Source organism: Typopeltis vanoorti, chromosome 20 (genome assembly GCF_054136105.1).
Source record: "Typopeltis vanoorti isolate ZY-2024b chromosome 20, IOZ_Tvanoo_1.0, whole genome shotgun sequence".
Taxonomy (NCBI): Eukaryota; Metazoa; Arthropoda; class Arachnida; order Uropygi; family Thelyphonidae; genus Typopeltis; species Typopeltis vanoorti.
Window position 1 is genome coordinate 25,495,016 of NC_143568.1, and position 27,924 is coordinate 25,522,939.

The 27,924-nt window shown below is 34.3% G+C and overlaps 1 protein-coding gene across 2 annotated transcripts in view; it reads left to right on the forward strand.

Annotated features, from left to right (window-relative positions):
• LOC150095289 (deoxyribonuclease TATDN1-like) overlaps positions 1-27,924 on the forward strand; it is a 336,553-nt gene that overhangs the window by 235,342 nt on the left and 73,287 nt on the right. The gene's annotated exons all lie outside the window — the stretch shown is intronic.

The following is a 27,924-nucleotide window of genomic DNA, read 5'->3' on the forward strand; positions in this document are numbered from 1 at the left end:
AGTCTTTATTGTTAAGAAATATGATACGATTTAGTTTGTCTAGTATTTAAGGTTGTTATAGAGGTTAACGTTCTAGATGTTCTGTTTTGTGTGTAGTGTGGTATTTATTATATAAGGATGCCACACTACACATGTATTATTTGTATGCTAGTTGTGTAGTAATAATTGTTCAGAGGCAAAGTGATACTTATAATGGGGCTACTAAAGGGTTGTCGATGTTCAGATTATATTAGCCTCTCTCAGTCAAGTCCCTCATTCAAATGCAAGCGGTATCTCGCATACAGTTCTCTTCTGTCCTCAAATGCTCTCCAAGCATCCACATATTCAAATCCTCTCCTCTGACACATTCTGGATATTATGCTATTCAGTATTACTACTCAACTCATCACTATCATTCCTGGGCAGCACACACACACAATCTTTCCTCTCTGCGTTTTCTTTTGCACAACCTCAAGCAAGAATCTCAGATCTCTCGCTGTCCGATTTACATTGCTGTTTCCACAAATGGGGCTCTGGTGAACCTGGTGAGCATTGCCACTGCAAAGTATATCTTCCCTAGATGGAAATTCCAATTAGAAATTGGCATTTAGAAATGCTAATTAGACCTCTGGGTGGTAGGTATCTTTCATCACCCAATGAAATACCACCACCTTGCTTATTAGAAACCTGAAGTGGTTACAGCCATGTTTGGTTGCTAGAGTAATTGTTGTGGTTTCTGTCTCATATCCCCCCAATACACTTCCTACATGTAGTGAAGGTGATACATTCAATGACATAACACATTCACTCTAGGGGATTTGTACTCTTCCCCCATTCAAGGGTACAGCAGTAAAACAGTTCTGCAGGTCACTGCTGGTTAGTACATGGGACTGAACCAGTTAGTAACAAATCTGGAGGTATCCCATTCAGCTAGTGTCTAATCCTGCAACCATGTATTTTGCCAGTTTGTGTCTGGAGGTAGACCAAATACTGTAGCTACAAGGGGAAACTGTTGAGGCCATGTATAGAAAGGAGATCAAGTTCCCTCTGTGTGGGTGGCATTTTTGCAAGTCTACCACCTCCTACTGCATGCCCCACTTTCTCTTTATCTCTTCCTCACCAAATACAATGTACCACACTCAAAGAAATGTAATTTTATCTGAGATCTCAATGTCTCCCACAAAAAATAGTTTAAAAATACTCTGACAAAAACTGGTCAGATCTTTCTGAGCAATAAATACAAAATGTTATATTCAAGCAATGACAATCTAGGAAAAGGAGGAGTAGCCATAGTATTCAACACTAAATACGAGGTTAATCTTTTTGAATGGCACGCAGTCTCAAGTAGAGTGATGTGGACAAATATCAGAATGGGAAACCGGACAGTGAGACTTATTTGTGCCTATCGTCCCACAGAAGGTTCTACTAAGAAGTGGAAGAATTTTTTGAGACTTTAGAGAAAGCAACTGACAATGAAAAAGGAAAAGTTGGTCCTTGTTGGGGATCTAAGTAGCAGAGTAGGAAATGATTGTCAAACATACAAAAATATTTTGGGAAAATTTGGAGAAAAGAGCAAAGCTAATAATAATGGCAAATACCTGTTGGATTTCTGCTCAGGACATGGACTGATTATTACTAACACAATGTTCCAACATAAAAATGTGCACATATTTACATGGAGAGAAGAGGCATGGAATAAGAAAAGTCTCATAGACTATGTTATTGTTGATAGTGATGTTTTCTCCCTGGTTCATGACACCAGAGTGTACAGAGGATTTGAAATTGGAGTGATTACCATTTAGTCTTGAGCAGGATAACATTGAATTTCATATTGAAAAGAATAGCATGTAAGAAAGTTTTAAAGTGAATAAAAGTTGATCAGTTCTCAGATTTGAACTGTAGACTAAAATACACAAAGATTATTGAAGAAAAAATGAAAGAGTTTGAAAACAGGAACCAAACCTTGGAGATTCAGTGGCAAGCCTTGAAGAAAACATTGATTGATTCAGCCAGAGAGGCATGTGGTAAGGTTGTCTGCAAGGATAGAAAAATCAGAACTCCCTGGTGGACACAGGAAGTTAAAGAGGCAGTGAAGGAAAAAAAGGAAGGATATCAAAAGTTCCTGGCAAATAAGTCAGCTTGTGCTCTTAGAGAATACAGAGACAAATGTAAGAAGTCTAAACACTGTGTAAAACTAGCTAATCAAAAGTCACGGGAATACTTCAGTAAGAACATAGAACATAAATATCAATAAGGTGGCAAAATATTCTGGAGGTTGTTGAGGAAGCTTAGAATTGCAGGAAAGAGTGCTGTAAAAGGAGTTAGAGAGGATAAAGGTGACATGAAAACAGGAGAAAAAGATATCCTTGAAGTATGGAGTAATTACTTCAAAATATTGCTAAATGAAACAAGCAGTGATAGCACAGTGGTAAGAAAACACTCAACTGTCAATACATATCCATGCTTGAAGTAGAAAAAGCCATCAAACGTTTGAAATGTGGAAAGGTGGCAGGAGTAGATGATTTGTTGTTTTAAGGATACTTGCGACATAAGACTGAATGATATAATCACGTAATCACAAGAAAGATATTTATTTAACCAAATATTTCGGTCTGGAAATAGCAGACCATCGTCGGTGGTATTACAAGAACAGTTTAAAAAATATACAAGCTAGAATACTAACAATAGATCGTTGAAATTAGAACATGCCGCGTGATGTTTTTTCTCTTGAAAAAAGAATCCAAGAACATCAATCATCCATTCTTCACAATAAACCTGAAAAGTCTGGTTTGGCTCAACACGGGATTGAAACTGACCACAGCATCCTTTGGTCCAAAACGCGCCTCTTACATAGATCCCGTTATAGGTTCGAACGTTTGTTCAAGGAAAGCGTGGAGGCCTTGCTCCATCATCCCAACCTGAATCGTAATGACTGCATATCTATATCAAAAATCTGGGAAAGCCTAATCAAGATTACTCATTAATTTTTTTTTTTTTTTTTTAATAGCAAATTCAATCATGTTTTTACTTCAAAATATTTCGTTTCATATTTAGTGATATAACATCACGCGGCATGTTCTAATTTCAACGATCTATTGTTAGTATTCTAGCTTGTATATTTTTTAAACTGTTCTTGTAATACCACCGACGATGGTCTGCTATTTCCAGACCGAAATATTTGGTTAAATAAATATCTTTCTTGTGATTACGTGATTATATCATTCAGGAGTAGATGATATTTGACCAGAAATGCTGAAGTACAGTTGTATAAAAGTCTTACAGTGGCTGCACTGCATAGTTCAGAAGGCCTGGACAAAGGGCCAAATTCCCGATGATTGGAGTAGAGCTCTAATAGTACCCATATATAAAAAGGGAAATAAAACTGAATGTGAGAATTACAGAAGTGTTTCCCTACTGAGTGTTCCTGGTAAGATTTATGCAAGTATACTTGAGAAACGGTTGAGAAGAATTGTATAAGAAAAGCTTGGTAAAGAACAACCTGGATTCAGGCCAAATAGAGTCTGTCATGATCAGATCTTCACTTCACTTTATATTCCCATGACTTCTCAACTATTTGTTGAGAAGTCATGGGAATATAACAAAGATCTGTATTTAAGTTTTGTCGAAAAAAGCATATGACAATTTGCCAAAAGAGAAGCTATTCAATATGCTACAGTTATATGGTTTCAATGGTGCATTATATCAAGCAATACTTTGTCTTTATTTGAGTTGCAAGTCAGCAGTTAGAATTGAAGGAAGCACAGGAAGATTGTTTAATGTTTAATCTGGTGTGAGAGAATGATGTACATTATCCCCTCTGTTATTCATTATCTATATGGATCACATTATGAAGGAAATTGGTATTAAATCTGATATCAAAATTGGAGATGTTAATGTCAGCTCTTTGCTTTATGCGGATGATGATATTCTTCTAAATAAATCCCCTACAAGTCTGCAAGATTCCCTGACAAAATTGAATAGCGGTTGTAATAGATATGGTATGAAGGTCAGCATTAAAAAGACAAAGACAATGAAAATATGCAGAAACATTGAAAATATCAACTTCATTGTGAATGGAGAACCTATAGAACAAGTAAAACAGTTCAGCTACTTCGGCACGATTTTGAGTGAAGATGATAAATTAAATATGGAATAGACAACAGAATCAACAAAATGTGGTATGGTAGGAAGTCAACTGAATTAATGTATATGGAAGGAGAGAAATTAGCCTAAACACTAATGAATTAGCTGTATACAAGACAGTGGACAGTGTTCAAACCAATTTTAATTTATGGATCTGAGAGCTGGGACAGAAGTAAAACACTTGACCAATGACTAGAGATCACAGATATGAAAAAGATTAAAGGCATGAGCAGATGGCATCAGTGGCAATATCATATTAAAAACAAGGATATTTGGAAAGAACTTGACACTGTCAGCATTCAGAAATGCATTAGCATTTCTGGATGTTGACAATGTCAAGTTCAATATTTAATCCCATCTTCAGCTGCATGGTCTCAGCCACATTTAAACTGATGGAGTGGATCTCAGAAATCAAATGGATTCAATGAGATTAATTGCCAACTTGAAGGCAACATTTTTGGAACTGAAAGACAGCTTCCTTTATCAAATATTTTAGCCTGTGTGTGTGTGTAGTCGGAATCTCATAATTATGATGATTTTTTAAATATTTTTCATGATGTTGCTTTCATAATTAAAGATTTCAGAATTCACAGTTTCTTTTCAGCTGCTTTCCAGACATTTCAAGTTTGTTTACTAGTATTCATCAATTCTGTTATCAATATTTTGTCCATCATTTTTTTTTAATGATTACTGTCCATCAGCCTATTTTGATGTTTGATGATTTCATTCAGTCATTTCTATAGATTTAATTTTCTCTAAACGCAATATTTTTACAGACTAATTTTTTCAGTTTAATTTATTTTCTTTTCAAAGGTTTGTTGATTTTTTTTTTAATTTTGAAAGATAGAATTGATCTTTTTATTACTTTTTTCACCTCTTGCAATATTTAAATTTACAGCATGAAGGGCATTAGAGAGTCATTATTGCTAAATTGCAGTAATGACTTATATACTCTCTAATGCCTCAATGCAGTTTCCCCATTTATTGAATCTCTTGTTGTGAAGAAATTCTAACCTGTTTCTTAGATTTTCATGTGAACTTTTAGATCTTGGTTTCTTTATATAAAACTCAGACAAAACATGCTGTTGCTTCATTTTCAGGGTTGAAATAAATAAATTATGAATTATAATAACAACAGGGTGGACTGGCAGTGATTAAGAGGTCTGCTAAAGTTTAGATCCTTGTTATTATTTTATCATTTTATTATTATATTACAATAGTAAAATACAAAAGCTAGCATGTTTAATTGCTCATGTTAACAATTGACTACATAGCAGTACTCATAATAAGTGACTTATTCTATATTTGTACAAAAGTATAGCATCACTCAAAACACATTGACCAATATTTTATCAAGACTATCTAGCCATAAACCAAAAATGTGCATTATTCCACCTGCACATGTCAGATTCAGATTGCTAGTCACAAAATCAATTTAATACTAATGTTGTTCACAAAAGCATTTCTTATGGTGGTTACAAATATATATACAGGTATCCCTCGATTAACGTAGTTAATTAATCCCTCGATGTTACCACGTCTATCAAAAGCGCGTTAAATCTAATAATCAATGGTAAAAATTACAATTCATTCATGATTGATTACTGTATTAATAATTCGTTTTATATGGTACTCTTTTAGGAAAGATAAAAAATGAATGCAAAGTAAATAAATACTTGTACCTACATTATTTACTGCAAATTTTTTTTATAAAAGAAATTATCAAGAGTCGTTTGAACAGTTTCAGTTTTTTCTTATCGGCATAAATTCTATGATAACAAGCAATAAAACATAAAGAAAAAACACTGCAAATATAATATATGATGGTACAAATTAAGTGGATGTTGAATCCAACATTATTTCATAGCTGAATATAGACGCTATAAGAGTTTCGTCCCGAATATATAGAAACTAAAGGTTTCGGCAGATGCAAGCATAAGCAACCTTATGGGCAACTCGTTGTAAAGGTTGAGTAAGCAACCTTATGGACAACTCGTTGTAAAGGTTGAGTAAGCTCCAGATCACTTTCCTTAGTATATTCCATAATGTAAAGCACATCTCCTAGAGAACATGTATGATAAATAAGCTTTTGGCTCTCTATTTCAGTAATACATGATGGTTTATTTATTTTCAGTTACAATCTAGAAATTATTGAACAAAGAAAAAAAAAAAAAAACTAAACCATACTATACTGACATCGGAGGTCGTGGAATATCTCTCAGATACAATTTACTGTCAAATATTGCAAACCTTTACATAACATGTGTTAAACCAAACTGACAGCAAAAACAGTGCGGAATATCACTCGTAATATATGAATGCACAGCTACTCATGACCTCCAAGCTATACACTGAATTGTGTAAGAATATTTATATTAAACATTTTGCATGTATCTGTCAGATCAGCCGTGAGCTCCACAGGGTTAACACCACGCTACCGGCCAGGACGTATATATACATCCAAGTTACCAAGGATGCAAAGTGTTTATTAAAATTGTAATACCTTGACATTACATTGAAATATATGATGGATACGAGCTTATGAGGATGTGTATTTGATATACGGCCGGTATGATGATTAGGTGCATTAATCAAAACTCTTGCCGCGTATATCAAGGGATTGCCGCAATTAATTTTGCCGTGTTAAGCAAGGGATACCTGTGTGTGTGTGTGTGTGTGTGTGTGTGTGTGTGTGTGTGTGTGTGTGTGTGTGTGTGTGTGTGTGTGTGTGTGTGTGTGTGTATACACACACACGTACATGTTATCATATATTTTATAAAATAAGTATTCAGTATAAAGAAAAAAATCATGAAAGGGTTAAGAATTAGCTCAGAAAACTCAGAAAAAATTTTAAAACTGGTTCATACAGACTTGCACAAACTTTCTTAATTTCACCCACTGAGTATTTTATTTATATTGATAAATATAAATAAAATAATGACGATGAACAGATCAGATATTTAGAGAATGGTCTAGATTATTAGGTATTCTGGCAAATGTGAGTAATTTCTGTGTGCTTATTATTGATGGCAAAAGCCCTAGCATATCTACCTGCTAGATGAGTGTATTTAAAAAAAAAAAAAAAAATAGCCAGATTTTGAATACCAAAATTTCTGAGTACGATAACTTAGGAAAATTGAATTGAAGAGAAAAAAAAAAATCAAGATTTGGTGGTAAAAAAAAAGTTGGAATAATTCTGCAATAATTAAAATTTGGTAATTTTCTTTATGCAGTTCTGTTATATCTTCATAAATATTAGAATGAGGTTTCCACAATTTAACTTTCAAATATTAAATGATGGGATTGTATTGTTGCTTTTATTAAATGTTTTTTAAAATATATTTCATGATATTTTGTTAGATATTGTGAAATATGAGTTATTCTTGTTTGCTGAAATATATTGTGCACTTAGTTATTATGGCTTTCATCTGTCAGTATTATTTAAATAACATGCCAATAGTTTGAATAAAGATATATATAACTAAAAATAAATATAGAAATACATAAAAAAGACTACCTAGTTCTAGTTTCTGTAGTCAGTAGTTCTCAACTGTTTTTAAAAGTACCCCTTGAAATGACATGATATACTATTTGTGAAAACTGCATTCTTCTGCAAAAAAAAATAAATAAATGAAATAAAATAAAAATAAATAAAAATCAGATATTAGAACTGCTGGTATTTCTTTTAATATTACATGAAAGAAAAATGCTGAAGATTATTGTTTAAAAATTATTTATTACAGTGTAGATTGAAAATTGTGGCATATATTTTATGGAAAAAAGTGCTGATTTTACTGATTTGCTAAGTCATCACAAATAAATTTGTCAAATTGTCAAGTGACTAGCAATAGCTAATGATTAATAAGTAACTGAAATAAAAATAACATTTATTTTATTATTATATTTATTACTATAATAAAATAAAATTATTTTACTATAAGTGTTGATTAAATTAAATGTGCAAAAAAAAAAAAAATTATAGAGGCAACAAAAATAATTTTTTTAAAATTTGTGACATCTTTTGAAATGCTTGCATATCCAATTTGCTTAATGCCGAGTTAAGTGAGTTATATTCGGTTTATTGGAATTATGGTCAAAATGACTAAGGTTATCATCATGAACCATGAGGTCATCCATTGATGTCCGATGCCTCCTTCACCATCTTCTTCCACTTTTCTTTGTCCAGTGCACAGTGTTGCAGTTTCTGTACACCCATTCCACACCAGTCCTTTATGTTGTCTATCCATTCTCTGTATGGTCTACCTCTTCTGTTCACACCATCCATAATACCAAACATGAATGTTTTTATCTTCTGGTCCTTACTCATTCTGCAGATGTGTCTAAATAATTTCTGGTTCCATTTTATAATCTTCTGCATTAAATTCTCCTTTGATTCTATCTTCCGATAGAGCTCTTCATTTGTGACTTTCTGTACCCATCCTATTCTTAGAATCTTCCTGTAACAAGTTCTTTCAAATGCCAAAATTCTTTTTCTTGATTCCTTATTTATTACCCACGTTTCAGATCCATAGAGTACACAGCTAAAGATGCATGTTTCCAATACTCATCATGAACCATGATGAGTATTGGAAACATGCATCCATCACTTCGGAAAGTGATCAGCCTGCAAACAGTTTTGTTTGCAGGCTGATCACTTTACTTTTCCAGATGTTATCCATGACCTTCAGATTTGTTCTTCCCTTTGCAAGCCTGATCTGTATTTTTTTTTTTACAGTACAAATCATATGTCATTTTACTTCCCAAATATGTGAATTGTTCTACATTTTCTATATCAATTCCATCCACTTTTTTGTTTCCTGTTCTTCTCACCAAATACCATTGTTTTTTAAGTTAATAGTAAGTCCAAATTGTTCCCCTTCCTCATATAACAGTTTCAATGTTTTTTGTAGCTCTCTTTCTCTTCTTCAATAATAACAATGTCATCTGCAAATCTCAGATTGTAATTTCTCATCCCATGTACTGATACTCCTTTTGCATCTTCCTTCATTTTATCCATTGCTCTTTCCAAATGAAAATGCTTGGTGATATTGGGTCCCCCTGTCTAGTACCTCTGCTTGTTTTAAACCATTTCCCCAAATCATCACCTATTCTAATTGTTGCAACTGCATTCTTATAAACATCTTTTAATATAGCTACTAGTTTTCTGTCAATTCCATAGGATTCTAGCACTGCTAATGTCACTTTCTGGTCGATATTGTCAAATGCCTTCTGAAAATCAACAAAGCAAGTATATATATATATATATTTTTTTTTTCTCCTAGCTTTCTCTGCTATTAACCACATTGTCAAAATCTGTTGAATTTTGACAATGTGGTTCTATCTTTCCTAAATCCTGCTTGCTCGTCTGCAAGGTATGCTTCCAATTGTGTTCTCAATCTTTCTGTCAATATTATCATCATCAACACCACCTTACCAAGATGACTTTTCAAGGCAATTGTTCTATAAGTTTTACATTCTAGCTTATTTCCTTTCTTGTATAATGTCACTAATATCCATTTCACCCACTCCTCTGGCATTTTCGCTTCTTTCCATACCATATTTGGTGCATTTCTGTATTTGCCACCATATTTAATCATTTCTCCAGTGATGTTATCATTACCAGGACTCTTGTTATGTTTTACTGTCCTATTGCTTTTTCTACTTCTCCTCTTAAAATGTCCATATCATACTCATTGCATGGTGTTAATATCTGGTTAAATTCTTCAGTCAGTTTCCCAATGCTATCTAAATTTAGTTTTTCTTCATATAACTCACTACAGTATCTTGTCCACCACTGTACAATTTTATCTTTACTCATCAATACTTAGCCTTTTTCATTTTTAATTGTGGTTTGTTTTGGTTGAGACCTTCTATTAATGGTTCTAATCATTTTGTACACCTCCCTAGTTTTATGCTCTCCATAGTGTGTTCTATATTATTGCATTGGGCTTCTAACCAATTCATCTTATCATAAGGTTTTGGAAGCCAGTATATTTTATCTTGTAATTAGTATATGTTCTTCTGGCTACATTTGCTTGTTTACAGGATGAAGATTTTTGCCACCTCTGGTGGCAAAATTTTCATCTGATTAACTGACTTGAATAGCTTAGCATAAAGTTTCTTCACATCCAAGATAGGGTTTGAAAGCAGGTCTTTCTAACCATAGTTAGAAAGACCTGTTCATAGTTCAAATGTCCTGACATCCTACAGCCAAATTAAGGTTGACCACCTTGTTATGCATAATAATATAATGCTTTATTATTATTTATTTATTTATGACATATTTATCATCATTGGTTGAGATCTTCTTCCCTGGAGACTCATCATGGATGAGTTATTATCATTAGAACTAATGGGCAATGCAAAATAACATAATCATTAATTTGTAGCTTCCATTAGGTGCAGTGCTCACTTCTCCAAGAAATTTCTTTTTCTCATTCTCTGAGAGTCTTCCTATTGGATAATTTAGGATTCCCAGTGTTATGTTCTACATAAATTTTTTTGTGTTTGTTTTCCCCTCATCTACTGGGATAACTTTAAATCCTACTGTGTCCAGTTAATAATTTTATTTTATTTTCTTACACTGAATATATTTGTATGATATACATTAGTCATACACTGTATCTGGCCATACATTTCCAAAAATTGTACTATAATCTAGTTATCATTGCCAATGGTCACTTGATGACAGACTACCAATTAGTATAAATTGGAACTTGAATGGCAAGATATAGTATGAATTACTGTATGTAAAACATATATATGAGGATAGTCCGAAAAGTTCTCGGTTTAACAGTGAAAACACAAATTTATAATTACTTAAATTAAGGGGATATTAAATCCCACATAGTTTTAAAACCGAATAAGAAACTCAAAGATTGGAATCAGAGAGTTTCTTGCCGAATATAGTAAACTATAAAGTATCGGCGACACTAGCGTTAGCCAATGCAAGTGATCCTAGTACGTAGTACAATACCAGGGCAACTCGTTGCAAAGGTGGGGGAAGTTCAGATCGCTATTCTTAGGTATTTTCCATAATGTAAAAACACATTTCCTAGGAAATGTATGCTGTTATTACATTATGGAGGGAGGTCACTACCCAGACCGGTTTCAGCCTTTTTTGAGGCTTCATCAGTGAGTAGCTAGACCTAATACCAAAGTGTATAGCGAAAAGAACTTATGTACTCTGCGTTTTAAAACTATGTGGGATTTAATATCCCCTTAATTTAAGTAATGTTTTCATTGCTGAAATGAAGCTTATTAGCTCTTTATACTTAAGTAACTTAATGGTTGCACCTGTTTGGACAACTCGTTCGCAGAGTACATAAGTTCTTTTCGCTATACACTTTGGTATTAGGTCTAGCTACTCACTGATGAAGCCTCAAAAAAGGTTGAAAACGGTCTGGGTAGTGACCTCCCTCCATAATGTAATAACAGCATACATTTCCTAGGAAATGTGTTTTTACATTATGGAAAATACCTAAGAATAGCGATCTGAACTTCCCCCACCTTTGCAACGAGTTGCCCTGGTATTGTACTACGTACTAGGATCACTTGCATTGGCTAACGCTAGTGTCGCCGATACTTTATAGTTTACTATATTCGGCAAGAAACTCTCTGATTCCAATCTTTGAGTTTCTTATTCGGTTTTAAAACTATGTGGGATTTAATATCCCCTTAATTTAAGTAATGTTTTCATTGCCGAAATGAAGCTTATTAGCTCTTTATACTTAAGTAACAAATTTATAATTTCAAAATTATTTATATTTTTCAACATAATTTCCCTTAAGAATAATACATTTATTCCAGTGATGCTCCAACACTATTATCCCGTCACTGTAATGGTTCTCAGTTTGCTCTGCAAAATACCCCTCTACAGCTGGAATCACCTCTTGATTCAAAGAAAAATGCTGACCAGCGAGGAAGAGTTTTAGTTTTGGGAAGAAACAGAAGTCAAAGGGAGCCAAATCTGGGGAATAGGGTGGACCAACAATTCATAGTGCAGATCCCATAATTTTCCCATTGCCAAAACACCTTTGTGGACAGGTGCATTGTCCTGATGAAAGATGATTTTTTTCTTCTGCAAACTGGGTCTTTTCTCACAAATTTTTTCATCTAGTCTGGTTAAAAGATCAGAATAATATTCCCTGGTTATTGTTTTACCATTTTCAAGATATTGAAAGTTTATTTATCACTTGGTTAGACTATAATAAGTTTAGTTTGATCCTTTATCCAAGTGTGTGCAAACAAAGTACCACCTTAGCTCAGTCCTGAAGATACTTTCATGTGCAAACTTTGTTTGCTCACACTTGGATAAAGGATTAAACTAAACATATTATAGTCTAACCAAGTGAAAAATAAACTCTTAACATCTTTCTCTGAATCCAGAGTAATTTAATAATAAGGTTGTACATCTTTTGGCAACTCCTATAGGTGGGGATGACCTCTCATTGCTTCTGCCTTGGTGTCCCCACTACTGGGCCTGGCTCCCCACTGACGAGACCTCAATAAAGGTCGAAACCGGTATGGGTAGTGGCCCTTGCCTTATACCACCTTAGCTCAGTCCTGAAGATACTTTCAGTGCGCAAACTTTGTTTGCTCACACTTGGATAAAGGATTAAACTAAACTTATTATAATCTAATCGAATGAAAAATAAACTCTCAACATCTTTCTCTGAATCCGGAGTAATTTAATAATAAGGTTGTACACCTTTTGGCAACTCCTATAGGTGGGGATGACCTCTCATTGCTTCTGCTTTGGTATCTCCACTGCTGGGCCTGGCTCCCACTGACGAGACCTCAATAAAGGTCAAAACCAGTATGGGTATTGGCCCTTGCCTTAATGCATAGCATTACACATATTCGCAAGGAGATGTGCTTTGCATTATGGGAGATACTGAAATAGGAGTGATGATAGCTTTCTCCACCTTTGCCACTAGTTGCCTTGGTGTTGCACCACCTTAGCTCAGGCCTGAAGATACCTTTTCAAGATAATTAATAAACAAATTGCTTTTAGCATCCCAAAACATCGATGCCATGACCTTTCCTGCTGATGGAACTGACTTTGTCTTCTTTGGTGCTGAACAGCCGGCTTCTGTCCACTGTTTGGATTCTGGTGTGTGATGGGGAATCCAAGTCTCATCCATAGTAATAAATCGATCCAAAAATCAGTTTTATTCTTGTTAAAATGCTCCAGGACTGTTCAGAGATTTTCATGCGAGTGTGTTTTTGATCTGCTGTGAGCAAGCAGCACCCATCTTGCACAAAGCTTTTTCATTTGCAATTCTTCTTGCAAAATATATTCTACATATTCTTTTGAAATGCCTATAGTCTCAGCAATTTCACGCACTTTGATTTGCCATTCATCCAATACCATATCGTGCACTTGATCAATGATTTCTGATGTTACACTTTTTGGACGTCCTTCACATGGAACATCTTCAAGGCTAATACAGCTACATTTAGGCTTGCCGGCCCATTTCTTAATTGTCCAAAATGAAGGAGAAGAGTGCCCATAAACTTTCATGAACTTCGAATGAATTTCTTTTGCTATTAAACCTTCTTTTACAATGAATTTTATAACTGCACGATACTCAATTTTACCATTTCAAGGGATACAGACATCACTTTTGCTTCAGACAGCAGTATAAACACAAACTATTTGATAGAATCACTTGCAATTTCATATGGATGCTTATGACAGATGTACCAACTGAGAATAAAAAATCTTTCCGACAGTGTTGCCATCTATGTTCGAGGCTGAGAACTTTTCAGACCACCCTCATATATATATATATATTACATAATTTCTAAGTTAGGAAATAGCATGATTGAATTTGAATTTAAGGTTATTTGGTAATTTTAAGTTTTGGTCTTTTTTTGTAGTAATATTCCAGGAAAATTACTTCTAACTCCCTCCCCTCTTTCTGGAATTAAGTTCTCTTCTGCTCTGAATCCCTTTAATTCACATTAATTTTCACTTGTTATCTTTCTTTTGAAAATGATTAAAAAGCAACATATTTTCACTCTCTGTTTGGCTTAAAAATGAGAGGAGATCATAAATAATAACTTTCATTTTTGGCTGAAAAAAGGTAAAAAAAGGAATAAAGAATCTAGAATTTTAATTAAACTAGTGCGATTTCTACTGCTTAATTTTCTTTTCAAGAGAATGGAATTTCTGGTTGAACAGCTTTTATCACATCCAACCTTGCACATCTAGGAATTTAAATGAGTAAATCCCCCCAAAATTAAGCTTAATGCTCATTTTTTATGTTAATGTTAACTCTGCAAGCTTGCAGTGAAAGGTTGCTCTGCAAGATAAGTGCTGCAGAATACTCATTCTAAGCTTGAATCAAATTGAAATCTAAGAAGACTCTCTTCATCCAAATTTGACAGAAAGAATGGCTTTGTAATCTTTTATTTCCCAAACTCTCTAAATGTATGTAATGAGAAAGGTTTCATTTGAACACCATCCTTGTAATTCACAGCTTCATCCACAGCAGTTAATAATAGGCAAAGTCAGATAGATCACTCCTTTCCCTATATTCTTTTCATATTAATATTTTAGCTTAAATGCTTGGATTTTTTTTTTCTTTTATGAAGCTGAAACAATAGCTTTCATTGGAAACAATGATCAGCATTCAGCTGTTCAAAAATATCTTTGAGGTATGTAAGTTATCTTCAAATCCTAGTTAAAGCAAATTACCCTTGAATTTTGAAATTCATTGAAAAAAACATAAATATATATTGCAGAAAAAAAGGTTTCTCATTTCAGTTCTCACATTTCATTCACAGTAATACTTCTAAAAACATATTCTGTTATGTCTTATCTTTCTTTCTGAAGTATCCTTTATCTTTTATTTCAGGCTATTTTGAAGGAATATACTCTTTCTTTCCAGAAGAACTGTAGCAGCAATCTAGAAAACATGTTCTTCATTGTGAAAGTTGGCGTTTTAATTTGTACTATTACACTGCAGATTTTACACAGTGCAGAATGAGTATTTAGGCTCTTGTGCTGGTTTAAACTCATTATTAGGTTTAATGGAATGTATGCATTCCATAAATCGTGGTTACATGGCGATCAGCATTCATTATTAAAAATTATGGACAGTACCATAACTAGCTTTTCATGATCCCTGTGCATTTTATTTTTTGACCCCCCCCCCCTTTTTTTTTTTAAAAAAATTAAAAAAACAATACGATAGAAATAGGTTAATTTTTAACTTTAACCAAAAACGTTGGTGGCAAAATTTAAAATTTGAAAATGAAAACATAAAACTGATTATTTTTTGATGCCCCATTTCAGGTCCCCTTCATCCTGGGCCCTGTGCCTGTGCACTTGTTGCACCTGCCTAGTTATGGCACTGATTATGGAAACAACTACCATGTGATAGTAAAACTTCACTTTAATATAAACCAAAATAATCACTATGTTTTGACCTTCATGTCAAGGTCATAATCTAGAGTACTTGTATACAAAGAAGCAAGCTACATCACAGTCTGCATGGTATGCTAAAGTCACAGTAATTTGGTCAACTGTTGAAAAAAAAAAACCTTATTACATCAAAAGTCCTGTTATTATCATTATCTATTTTATTACAAATCATTAAGAAATATATTTAGCTAGCGAGCAACAAGCTCTCATATCATTTAGAACAAAACATTATAGATGTGGCCAATAAGAGGTGAAATTATTACTTAAAGTCCTAAAGTAAGACCTTGTTGGAAAACTTTGAAGAACTTAAATGGGCTGAATGTATGCCATACAAATTCTTTGGATTTTTATGCCACGATTATTGTTAATATTAGGATGGTTGATCAAGTCGCATTTTTTTCTTTAAATTTGCAATTCATACCAGGTTTTTGTGTGATGTAGGAGTTGAATATGTTTTTTAATTTTATAATGGTTTAAAAGTAGCATTAAGATTGTAATGGTGTAGAATTCTATTTATCTGATTACCTTTTAATGTATGGGATAGCTATGGTTTTACTGTAATCTGTATTATATGCATTTTTTATGAAGTTTTTTGAAGAACTTTATTGATGGTATTTTTTGCTATAGCCATTATTTATAAATGTATTGCTAATGATTTGTAATTCTTGTTTAATAAGAACCTGTTCATTAGAGCAAATTGTTATAGCTCTGTTTTTGAGGGTGTTAATTATTCCAAGTTTTTGTGAAGGGTGATGATAAGAGTTGGCATGTACATATATATTAACTGGTATGCATATGCTTGCAGTAGACAGTGGAGGATAGATTGTCTAAGGGAAGATGCGTGACCAGTGTATATCCAGGAAAGGAAGTGAGTTTTAATTTTCAATTTCATATGTGACTTTAGCAACTTTAGCATAGCATGTAGATTGTAATGCAGTCTGTTTCTTTGTATATACGTGTATACTCCAGATGATGACCTTGATATGAAAGTCCAAATGTCAAGTGATTATTTTGGTTTTTATTAAAGTGAAGTGTTACTATAACATGGTATTTGTTTCCCTGATAAAAGACGTGCAATGGATCCTATGTTTCATATCAGTCAGAGACATCATCAGGGATATAATCTTAATATTGTAAAAGCACACACAAAAACATTCGAAACAAGATGCAGACAAATGCTAGACTAAAAGCCTATGGTGGGGGGGGGGGGCTCTATGGATGCTGTTAGATGGGAGGCCTAAGAATTAAAGTTTCCCAAATCTTGTGAAGTTTAACACAACCATATTTATTATGATTAAGTTGGTTTTTCAAATCTACTGCTAATTCCTAGAAAAGTGTTTCAAGTTTATATTAGTTGTGGTGAAGCATAGTAGTTTGTTTCCATTTGATTTTGTGCAAAGATATCCAAGGCATGATCAGCTACACCTCACTGACCATACTTATGGCGATGGATGTATATCTTGTGTTCTTTTAGGGCAGATGTTTCCAGATCTCCCAGTTTGGCCATAATATGATAATTTGCAAGAATAAGGAACCTTGTAAACACTTGGAACAGGGAGGGTAGGAAATGGATCCTTAGGAGAGCAGATAAGGGCAACCAGCTTCAGATGAGATTCAAAAGCAGTGTAGAGATATTTCTTTAAAGTTCTGGCTACTTTTTCTGAGATATAGGGACTACAGTAATGGTATTATTGTAGTCTGTATGTTGAGAGGAATGTGAGTAGATGGAGGAACAATCATTTTGGTTAATCTTTTTTTTTTTTTTGGTATTGTAACCATTAAACAAGAAGGTCTGGTGAATAAAGTAGAGTGCAGCTGAAAGGGAGGCCTGGATAGAGATTGGAGGCTTTATTAGAAGGGATTCGATAATGCCATATTATTGATTCATCTACCAGTGTTGGTGGGTTTTCTGTACACTGAGAAAGGAAGGGTGCCATTGGAAAGATGCATGATATTTAGAAAAGGCAGACTATTATTATTTTCATTTTCTATAGTGAATTGGATTCTGGGATGCTTACCTTGAAGTGGAGAAGGGAGGAGTCTAATGTGTCTGAGCTATTATCAATATATTTTAGCCATATAGGTGTAAGAATGGCAGTATCAAGGACATGTTTTTCAAAACATTCCATGTAGAAATTGGCTAGGGATTAAGAGAGAAGGGAGGTCCTGTGGCTGTCCCCTCTATCTCTTTATATCTGTATCCATCCAAGTGAAGTAATCAGTATGGATAACAAAATTGAAAAGATCAGCGATATTAGGGGAAACCATATTTCAGTAAAGCTAAAGTGTGAGAAAGGGAAATGTTGGTAAATAAAGAGCTGACATCAAAACTCACCATGATATCATTATTATTTAAATTTTCAATTAAAGATTTGAAATGAATGGCATTTTTAATATAAGATGAAGTATGACCACTAAGTGGGGTTAAATATTTAACTGTTCTACTAACTCCTAAAAGAGTAGGAGTCAGTAGCATTCACTAAGGGATGGAAGGTGTTATTAGGTTAATGAATTTTAGACAATCCATATATCTTGGGGAGGGGCTAAACAGTTTGAGTTTTTTAACTATTTTAGGAGGCCCAAGTGTGACTTTTTTTTAGAAGCTTTTTTAATGTTTTCTTCTTAAAATTGATAGGATCATAATCCCAGTAGTTTATAAATAGTGCAGTCTCTAAGCAACACATTCATTGCCTGATTATAATTACTAGCATTGATGACCACAGTAGTGTTATCCATGTCATGATTATTGTCAGCTGTAGTGATTATTATGTTTTTGTCTGCATGATTTACAGTGAATATCTAGTTGACTGTCAGACAGATTTCTTTTAGGCAATGATGTTTGTATAAGGATGTTAGCCACATCTAGCCTGATGTTATTTGCAATAGTAGGAGGCAAGTTGCAGATGCAATAGTCTTTGTGCAGCATGATGTCTAAGGATATGTGGGCAAGATTGAGTCTTTTTTTTTTTTTTTTTTGACAAAAAGGTTCATGACAACTTGAAGAGGCTGAATCTGCAGCTGAGAAAAAGATTTCTTTTAGGCAGTGATGTTTGTGTAAGGATGTTAGCCACGTCTAGCCTGATGTTATTTGCAATAGTAGGAGGCAAGTTGCAGATGCAATGGTCTTTGTGCAGCATGATGTCTAAGGATAAAACTTGATGAGGTGCTACTGCAAAGTTGTGGGCAAGATTGTCTTTTTTTTTTTTTTGACAAAAAGGTTCATGACAACTTGAAGAGGCTGAATCTGCAGCTGAGAAAAATATCTCTAATGAGTGTTATATTTTTTGATATGTTTATCCTTTATTTTTAGAAATTCTTTTAAATGAGTAGAGTTATCTGAAATATCCAAGAGAATGCTTCAAAGGTCAGGACTGAGAATTGATGAGAGGTCATTAAATCTAATAATGAGACAGTGCAGAACATATTTCCTGATTGTTGCTACAGCTCCATTTCCAAGAAGGAAAGCATTGGAAAATCAAATTCAAATGGAATTTTCCTGTTGTGAAACATGCTAAATATGATCTTATCATAACACTTTTTGTCAAAAAACATTGTCAAAGTACCCTCATTCATCACTAGGACTTGAATGATTATATCATTCTCCATGCTTGTGATTGTAGTGATGCCACTCTGATGAGCTATGATCATTATTTCAACTAAGAGGAGGTTTGAGATGAAATCTTGCAGAAAGACATATAGACCCTTATGCTGATGCTATTAAAGTTTTTGCAAAGTGCAACAATTCCCAGCTTCATCTCTACAGACAATAAATATAATAAATTTAGTTTAATTTTCATCAATCTCTACAGACACTATGAATACTGAGCAGTATTGGATGACAGTTTGTTCTGCCATTTTTGTTAAAAATGATTGGTTACCATTCTAATAAACCAAAACTAGTTTGACAAAAATGGCAGAAAATCCAATTGATAAGAGATAAAGCTTTGTGTCTGGCAGGATGATGGCAACTGCTCTTTAAAGAAAAAGACACATGAAGAAATTAGAGAAAGAGAAGAGCACGATTCCTCAAAATGAGCTTTGCTCATTTTCGGGAGTTTAAAATAAGCTGTTATTAGTGCCATCACAGCACTCTGTCAGCGATTTGTGTATGCTTCAAATCCTACACAAAATATTCTTCTTTGAGAACATTGCCTTTTTTTTGTGTGTGTGTTCACTGGAGAATGCATTGATTTTCTCAATGATATTCTCCAAGAGCCAATTAAGAATTACACTCGTTTTCTGCCTCTTTTGGTTGAAGTTGAACCCTATTAAGTACATGAAATCTTTTGGGTCTCTACGCTTCTTGAGGAAATAGGAGCACTGATAGATTTTGCTCCTAGAGTTTGAAAGGAGGAGATATAGAACTCAAGCACCAATTTCACATTCTGTTTGTTTTGGAACATAGAAAATATGCCTGCTGACCCTAAAGATGACTTAACTATCTTCAAAGCAGATGATAGATCACATTGTGAAAATTTAACAAGGCATTTCTCTGTTGATCTGTGCTGATATTTTTACTGTTGACTCTTTTCTCTTACTGGAAGAAACTTCCTGAATCATACTACATTTTCAGGCAATGAAAAAACTGACATGATCTTTGTAATCTTTGGTGCATAGGAACTCCATTGAAATCATATAAGCAAAATCACCAACCTTCATGACCTTTATCTGTCTTACCAAAACTGCTGACTCTTTTAAACTGGAAGCTCTCTGGAAAATTCTGTCAAATATTGGTTATTCACGAAAATTCATTTCCATTTCGAGTCTGTTACATGATATCATATCAGAAAGTATGATTGGCAATGGACATTTAGGAGATCCATTCTTGGTGAAAAAACATACATGAATAAGGCTCTCTAAGCATATTTGCTTCATTTCTTAACAGAAAACTTCCTATAAGAGTCGAAATGGCTTATAGGATCGAGGAAAAACTTTAATCTTAACAATCTCTGATTCAGAATGAAGACAACAAATGTAATACTTTGGAACTCCAGTACACTGATGTTAAGTGAACAACTTCTGTTCATTGTTGAGGTATCTTGAGGATAACTGTAAAATAAAGCACCTGCTTGAGGCAGTTCAGTAACTATTATTCAAATTAATAGAATAATTCTAAAAAAATGTCAGATTTTCTCTATCTAGAAATCTACTAATGTTGATGTGTAAAGGAGAAAATACACATCTAGGGATAATTAACTAGCTGAATTTATTTAACTGTTAATACACCAGTATTTCACCTTATCACCAAGGCATCTTCATGGGCACAAAGAACCATACTAAGAACCTATCTGCATCATACCAGCAAAAAACACAGACTGAGAGTAAAAAGATGAGATCCTGCAGTCCTAACTGACACACTCTGTTTCCAGTGATTTAATTTGGATGAAGGTTTCAATATGATAGTCTCTCAGATTTTTGGCAATGTTAACCAGCTTGACAACTTTTTGCAACCTTCACAGTTTCTGCACTATGTTCTCTTCTGAACTACAGCTCAACATCCACCATCATGCCATCACTTCAGTTTTCCTTGGAATTCTTCCTCCTGGAATTGAAGTTCCAGATGTAATGAGTATAGTTTAATACTACGCTCATTACATCCCTCTGGCTAAATCATATGACCTTCCACTTGCAAGATTAAAATGGTAAAGTCATCTGCCCACAATATCAGCCTATTCAAATTCATCTGAGATTACTTCTAGGCTTTCCTAAATTAGCATTATCTACAGACTACTGAATCTTCTTCTTCTTCTTCTTATTATTATTATTAAGAGAGAGACTTCCAGGGAGTCAGGGATTCATTGAAGGAGACCACATACCAAGTATCATACTTGTTCTTGAATTCATTCACACTGCTTGCATATACAAAATCCAATGGTCATCATGCACCACTCTATTAGAGAAAAATCGAGATCTCATCCCTCCTCCTTAGTGGCATTCATTCTCTTCTTCCAAGGATGCCCTATTGTCTTTTTCTCACCCTCCATAAAATAAAAAAAATTCAGTCAGCTGAAATCCTGTATGACCATTTTTCAGAAATTTGTACGTCTCAATCATATCAACCTTCTTTCTCCATATCAATCATATCACACTTGCTAGTGTCTGCATTCTGCAAATTCTTAATCTGTCTTCATAATCAGTATTCCACAATTCCGGATATTATTTAAAGAACTTTCCTTTGTACTCTCTCTCTCTTGTAAAGAAGCAAAATAATATCCTTATCTTTACATGTCAAAGTTTGTTTCAGCATTGCAATGATCTTTTGAGTTTTATTTGCAATCTTTGCTACATGGCCCCTGAACTTCAGCTTCCTATCTACTAACACTCCAAGATTGCTGGCCTAATCAGTTTCTTCTAGCATAACCCCACCAATATAATACATCATCATCACCTACCGTGGCCTGTTCTGGCCTAATGACTTGTACTTTAAAGCTTGTTTTAGTAATCTTTCTATTTTCATTCTTTGAACGTGTTCCATCCATTTATGTTTATATTTTTTAATTTTTTCTATTATTGATTCTTGGTTTAATTCTTTCATAATTTCTTCGTTCCTTTTGTGATCGAATAGATTATACTTTGCAGTTTTTCTCATAAACTTCATTTCCGCTGTTATTAATCTTTTTTTTTTTTTTTTTTTTTTGTTTTATTGTACAGATTTCACTTCCATACAATAAGACTAGTAGGGCTAAAGTATTGTATACTTTTAGTCTGGTTTGTTTTTGAACTAGGTTTGATTTAAATATAGTTAATTACACCTGTTATTTTTAAATATTTTGCAATTTATATCTTTTTCATTTTCATATGTGATCATACATCCTAGGTAGTTAAATGATGTCACCTGTTCTAAGATCTTGTTATCTATTACTATTTTAGTTCTTACTGGATCTTGTTCTTTAAAGGCCATAGTTTTTGATTTTTCTGTTGATATTATCATACCATAATCTTTGGCTATCTTATTTAGATCTAAAATAGCTTTCTGTAAGTTATCTTCAGAGTTTGTAATTATTATTTGGTCATCAGCAAAAAGGAGATTGTTTAAGTTCACAGTAGGAGAAAGTTTAATACCTTGATGGAAATTTTTATTTCATTTAGGTAAATATTAAAAAGAGTTGCTGAGAGGAGACATCCCTGTTGGACCCCTATAATCCAACATTGGATATCTAATCACACCAAAGTGCAGGAATTCACATTTATTAACATTGAAATTACATCCATTTTCACATGCCCACAATTCCACTCTATTCAAATCACTCTGCAGGTACTGCATATCAGCTGCATTCCTGATTGCCCTACCTATCTTGCATCATCATCATCAACAAATAACTGTATGTTGCCTGTCGTATTCTTTCCAATGATTTGACAGGCGACACAGCTATTTCTTGAATTTGAGGAAGTTGTTGCAAGATAAATTTGAGGAATTTGTCTCACAACAACTCAATAAATTCAGTTTCATTCTTCTCATGAGATTTTACTGCTATCCAATCAGTGTTTGGATAATTAGTCTCCAATTATGATTATTCTTTTTTGCACCCATCATCTTTATTTGGTGATGCATTTCTTCATCACTAGTAACCGATCCACCAGCTCTGTAACAAAATCCCATTATGCATTTCATCTTGTTTGATTCCATCTCACATCAAATGGCTTCACACTCACTGTCACATGAAAAACATATTAGGATTACAATCATAGGTCTTAACACTTACTGGATTCAAGTCAGCTGATATCATTAGCAACATGTGTCCTCATCTTCTATCCTGTCTGTCCTTCCTAAAAATACTCTCTTTTACACTCGATACCAGTTACTATGTCTGATTTTGATAGCCAGGTTTCACTAATGCCTACAATCTGGGGTCTCAACATATTTACCAAGGCAACATACTCAACCCTACCCCTTTGTTTCTGATACTCCTACCATTTGTATGCAGACATATAATAAGCTACTTATACTCTTGTCTGTAGTCTGTGTGATCCAGTTGGACAACTTGCAGATCTCTGTTCTTCTCTGGTGCCTTATATATTCAGACATCTTTGCAAAAGTTTCAATGGATCTGAACCAAAGTCAAAATTGTTTTCTCCTTGTAATCATTTCCATGATAAATGCCCATTCCCATCATTAACACAGTTACATAACATTGTTGCTCTTACACTCCATTCCTCCCCATAATAACTATAATTTAGTTTTTCTGACTCTCTGTGGTTGAGGGGTGCTTAAGGATCAAAGCTGTATAACTGAGAGGAGACCTCCACATAGCCTTTAAAGGAATATGGAGAACCGAGCAGGGCTTCTGACCTAATGTCCAATATTCACCTTCTCGTGATGCACCCTGTTGGGTATCTATCTGGATACTGAACGAACGAGGATGGGCTGGCAATTTGGGATTTAGCCGACCAAATTGTATTCTTATTGGCTTAAACCAATATAGAATATGATGGTACAACATGACAAAATTTCATGCCGGCTGGGGTGTTGCCCAGTTAAACAAGGCCTCTGTTGTTTTCGCCAGGGAACCAAGGCGAACAGCAGAAAGTCAGCTACTGGAACAAATCTGAAAGCACACCCGAACTCAACATCACCAGAGTTAAAGATCATTACTATCAACATAAGAAGCCTGAATGGCAAAGAAATGGAGCTAGCTGAAGAATTAGATAAGTACCAGATCGACATAATAGGAGTGATGGAAACAAAAAAGACAAAAACTGGTGTGATCTTTCTGAGCAATAAATACAAAACGTTATATTCAGGAAATGACAATCAAGGAAAAGAAGGAGTAGCCATAGTATTCAACACAAAATACGAGGCTAATCCTTGAATGGCAGGCAGTCTCAAGTAGAGTGATGTGGGCAAATATCAGAATGGGGAATTGCGCCTATGGTCCCACAGAAGGTTCTACTAAGGTAGAAATGGAGGAATTTTTTGATGCTTTAGAAAAAGCAATGAAAAAGGAAAAGTTGGTCCTTTGGGGATCTAAATAGCAGAGTAGGAAATGATTGTCAGACATACCAAAATATTTTGGGAAAATTTGGAGAAAAGAGCAAAGCTAATAATAATAATAGCAAATACCTGTTGGATTTCTGCTCAGGACATGGACTGGTTATTACTAACACCATGTTCCAACATAAAATTGTGCACAAATTCACATGGAGAGAAGAGGCAAGGAATAAGAAAAGTCTCATTGACTATGTAATTGTTGATAGTGAATTTTCTCCCTGGTGCAGGACACAAGAGTGTACAGAGGATTTGAAATTGGAAGCAATCACTATTTAGTCTTGAGCAGGATAAAATTGAATTTCATATTGAAAAGAATAACATATAAGAAAGTTTTAAAGAGAATAAAAGTTGAGCAGCTCTCAGGTGTGAACTGTAGAAAATACACAAAGATTATTGAAGAAAAAATGAAAGAGTTTGAGAACAGGAACAAAATCTTGCAGATTCAGTGGCAAGCCTTAAAGAAAACCCTGATTGATTCAGCCATAGAGGCATGTGGTGAGATTGTCTGCAAGGATAGAAAAATCAGAACTCCATGGTGGACACAGGAAGTTAAAGAGGCAGTGAAGGAAAAAAAGAAAGCATATCAAAAGTTCCTGGCAAATAAGTCAGCTAGTGCTCTTAGAGAATACAGAGACAAATGTAAGAAAGTGAAACACTGCGTAAAACTAGCTAAACAAAAGTCATGGGAGTACTTTGGCAAGAACATAGAAAATAAATATCAAGAAGGTGGTAAGATATTCTGGGGGTTGTTGAAGAAGCTTAGAAATGGAGGAATGAAATCTCCTCTCCCATTAATAACATCTTCATCTGATGCTCCTACTTAATTGTATATTCACCCATTACCTCTGTAAAAGGAGTTAGAGATGATAAAGAATCAAAGGCTTGAAATGTGGAAAGGCAGCAGGAGTAGATGATATTCGACCACAAATGCTTATGTATGGTGGTATAAAAGTCTTACAGTGGCTGCACTGCATAGTTCAGAAGGCCTGGACAGAGGGACGAATTCCCAATGATTGGAGTAGAGCTATAATTGTACCCATATATAAAAAGGAAAATAAAACTGAATGTGAGAATTACAGAGGTATTTTCCTACTGAGTGTTCCTGGCAAGATCTATGCAAGTATACTTGAGAAACAGTTGAGAAGAATTGTGGAAGAAAACTTGGTGAAGAACAAGCTGGATTCAGGCCAAATAGAGGCTGTGAGGATCAGATCTTCACTTTACGACAAATAGTTGAGAAAGCATGAGAATATAACAAAGATCTGTATTCAAGTTTTGTTGATCTGGAAAAGCATATGACAAGGTGTCAAAAGAGAAGCTATTCAATATGCTACAGTTATATGGTTTCAATGGTGCATTATATCAAGCAATACTTAGTCTTTATTTGAGTTGTAAGTTAGCAGTTAGAATTGAAGAAAGTACAGGAAGATGGTTTAATGTTAAATCTGGTGTGAGACAAGGATGCACATTATCCCCTCTGTTATTCATTATCTATATGGATCACGTTATGAAGGAAAGTGGTATTACACATGATAGCAAAATTGGAGATGTTAACGTCAGCTCTTTGCTTTATGCAGACGATGTTATACTTTCAAATAAATCCGCTACAAGTTTGCAAGATTCCCTAACTAAATTGAATAACTGTTGTAATAGATATGGTATGAAGGTCAGCATTAAAAGACAAAGACAATGAAAATAGATAGAATTGTTGAAAATATCAACTGCATTGTGAATGGAGAACCTATAGAACACATAAAACATTTCAGCTACTTAGCACGATTTTTTGTGAAGATGGTAAATTAAATATGGAAATAGACAACAGAATCAACAAAGCTGGTATGGTAGGAAGTCAACTGAATAAATTTATATGGAATAAGAGAGAATTTAGCCAAAACACTAAAATAGCTATATACAGGACAGTATTCAAGCCAATTTTAACTTATGGATATGAGATCTGTGTCAGAACCCAGCTCTCAGATCCATTGACCAAAGATTAGAGACTGCAGATATGAGAGTCCTGAGAAAGATTAGGGGCGTGAACAGATGGCATCAATGTCAATATCATATTAAAAACGAGGATATTAGGAAAGAACTTGACATTGTCTGTATCCAGGAATTCGTCATCAGAGCTAATCTCCGGTGGTATGGTCACTTAAACAGAATGGGTGAAGAAAGATTTGCAAAACAAGTGTTCTCTGCCAGGTTGTCAGGAAACCAACCCAGAGGAAGACCAAGATATAGGTGGATTGATACGGCACAAAGTGCCTTAGACGATATAAATATAAGATCTGATAATGTTGGAGTCTTGACAAGTAACAGACTGATTTGGAGGAAAATTGTAGATAGGAAGTTAGTAATGATGTAAATTTTTCATGTAGTGCTATCATATCCTGTACACCCCCTTGAGGGTACATGTCAGGAATTTGATGATGATTCTCTGTGTTAGGTCTTATACCAGTTATTCATTTTTCAAAATCCTGATACTAAACACATCCAAGTGTAGGCCATCCCTCTTATACAAATCCAATCTTCCCTCAAAATTACTCCACACATTCAAAAACTCGCATCCATTCCTTCTACACAGGCTATGCATCGAATCATTTGCCATCATAGCCTTTCTTCTTAATTCATTTTTGTCATATCAAGGTAATATACTTACATTTTTCGATTTCTCACTCTTCACTCTCGCTTCTTTCAACAACCCTTTCGTATCCTCTCATATACTGAACTTATCGCTAGTTAAGTCGTTAGTATCTACTATCATTTGCTTTGCTTTTCTGTTTTTCAGTTGCATGTGCTGTGTTTTTAATTTTTGCTCCGTTAAAACTCTAATAATCTCTAATAATCTGCTTTAACTCTGCCATTCTGGAGGTTAATTCATTTTCAGTATTCTCCTTAATGGGGCAAGCCTAATTATTCTTGACTTCACTACTCTTCTTAGCATTATGTTTCTTGTGCATTTTTAGCACCATTTTAAACATTCACAATGTAGTCTCAAAACCAATTCTGAATATCTTTTCTGAAGTGTTTTATATAAACAACAGCAGTTGCATAATGGGGTACAGCATTACTTGTCACCATTCGTCTTCAAGACATCACATCCTATAGATCATCCTGCTTTCTTATATTATTTAAACATCTCTATATCCATGTCACCAAATGAATTCTCCCTTCCCCTCAGTAACAATAACAATAGTAATTTATTATGTGGTTTATATTAAATACCTGTTGCAAAATGTTGGTATATTCAGCTCCTCTATCTAAATAGCATTTCCCCTATTATAAAATATAAGCATATTACCAAACTGTCTTTTAACAAATCCCTGTATGCTTTTTCTGGAAAGATTTCTGTTCTCATCAGATTTTGTATTCCCTCTCT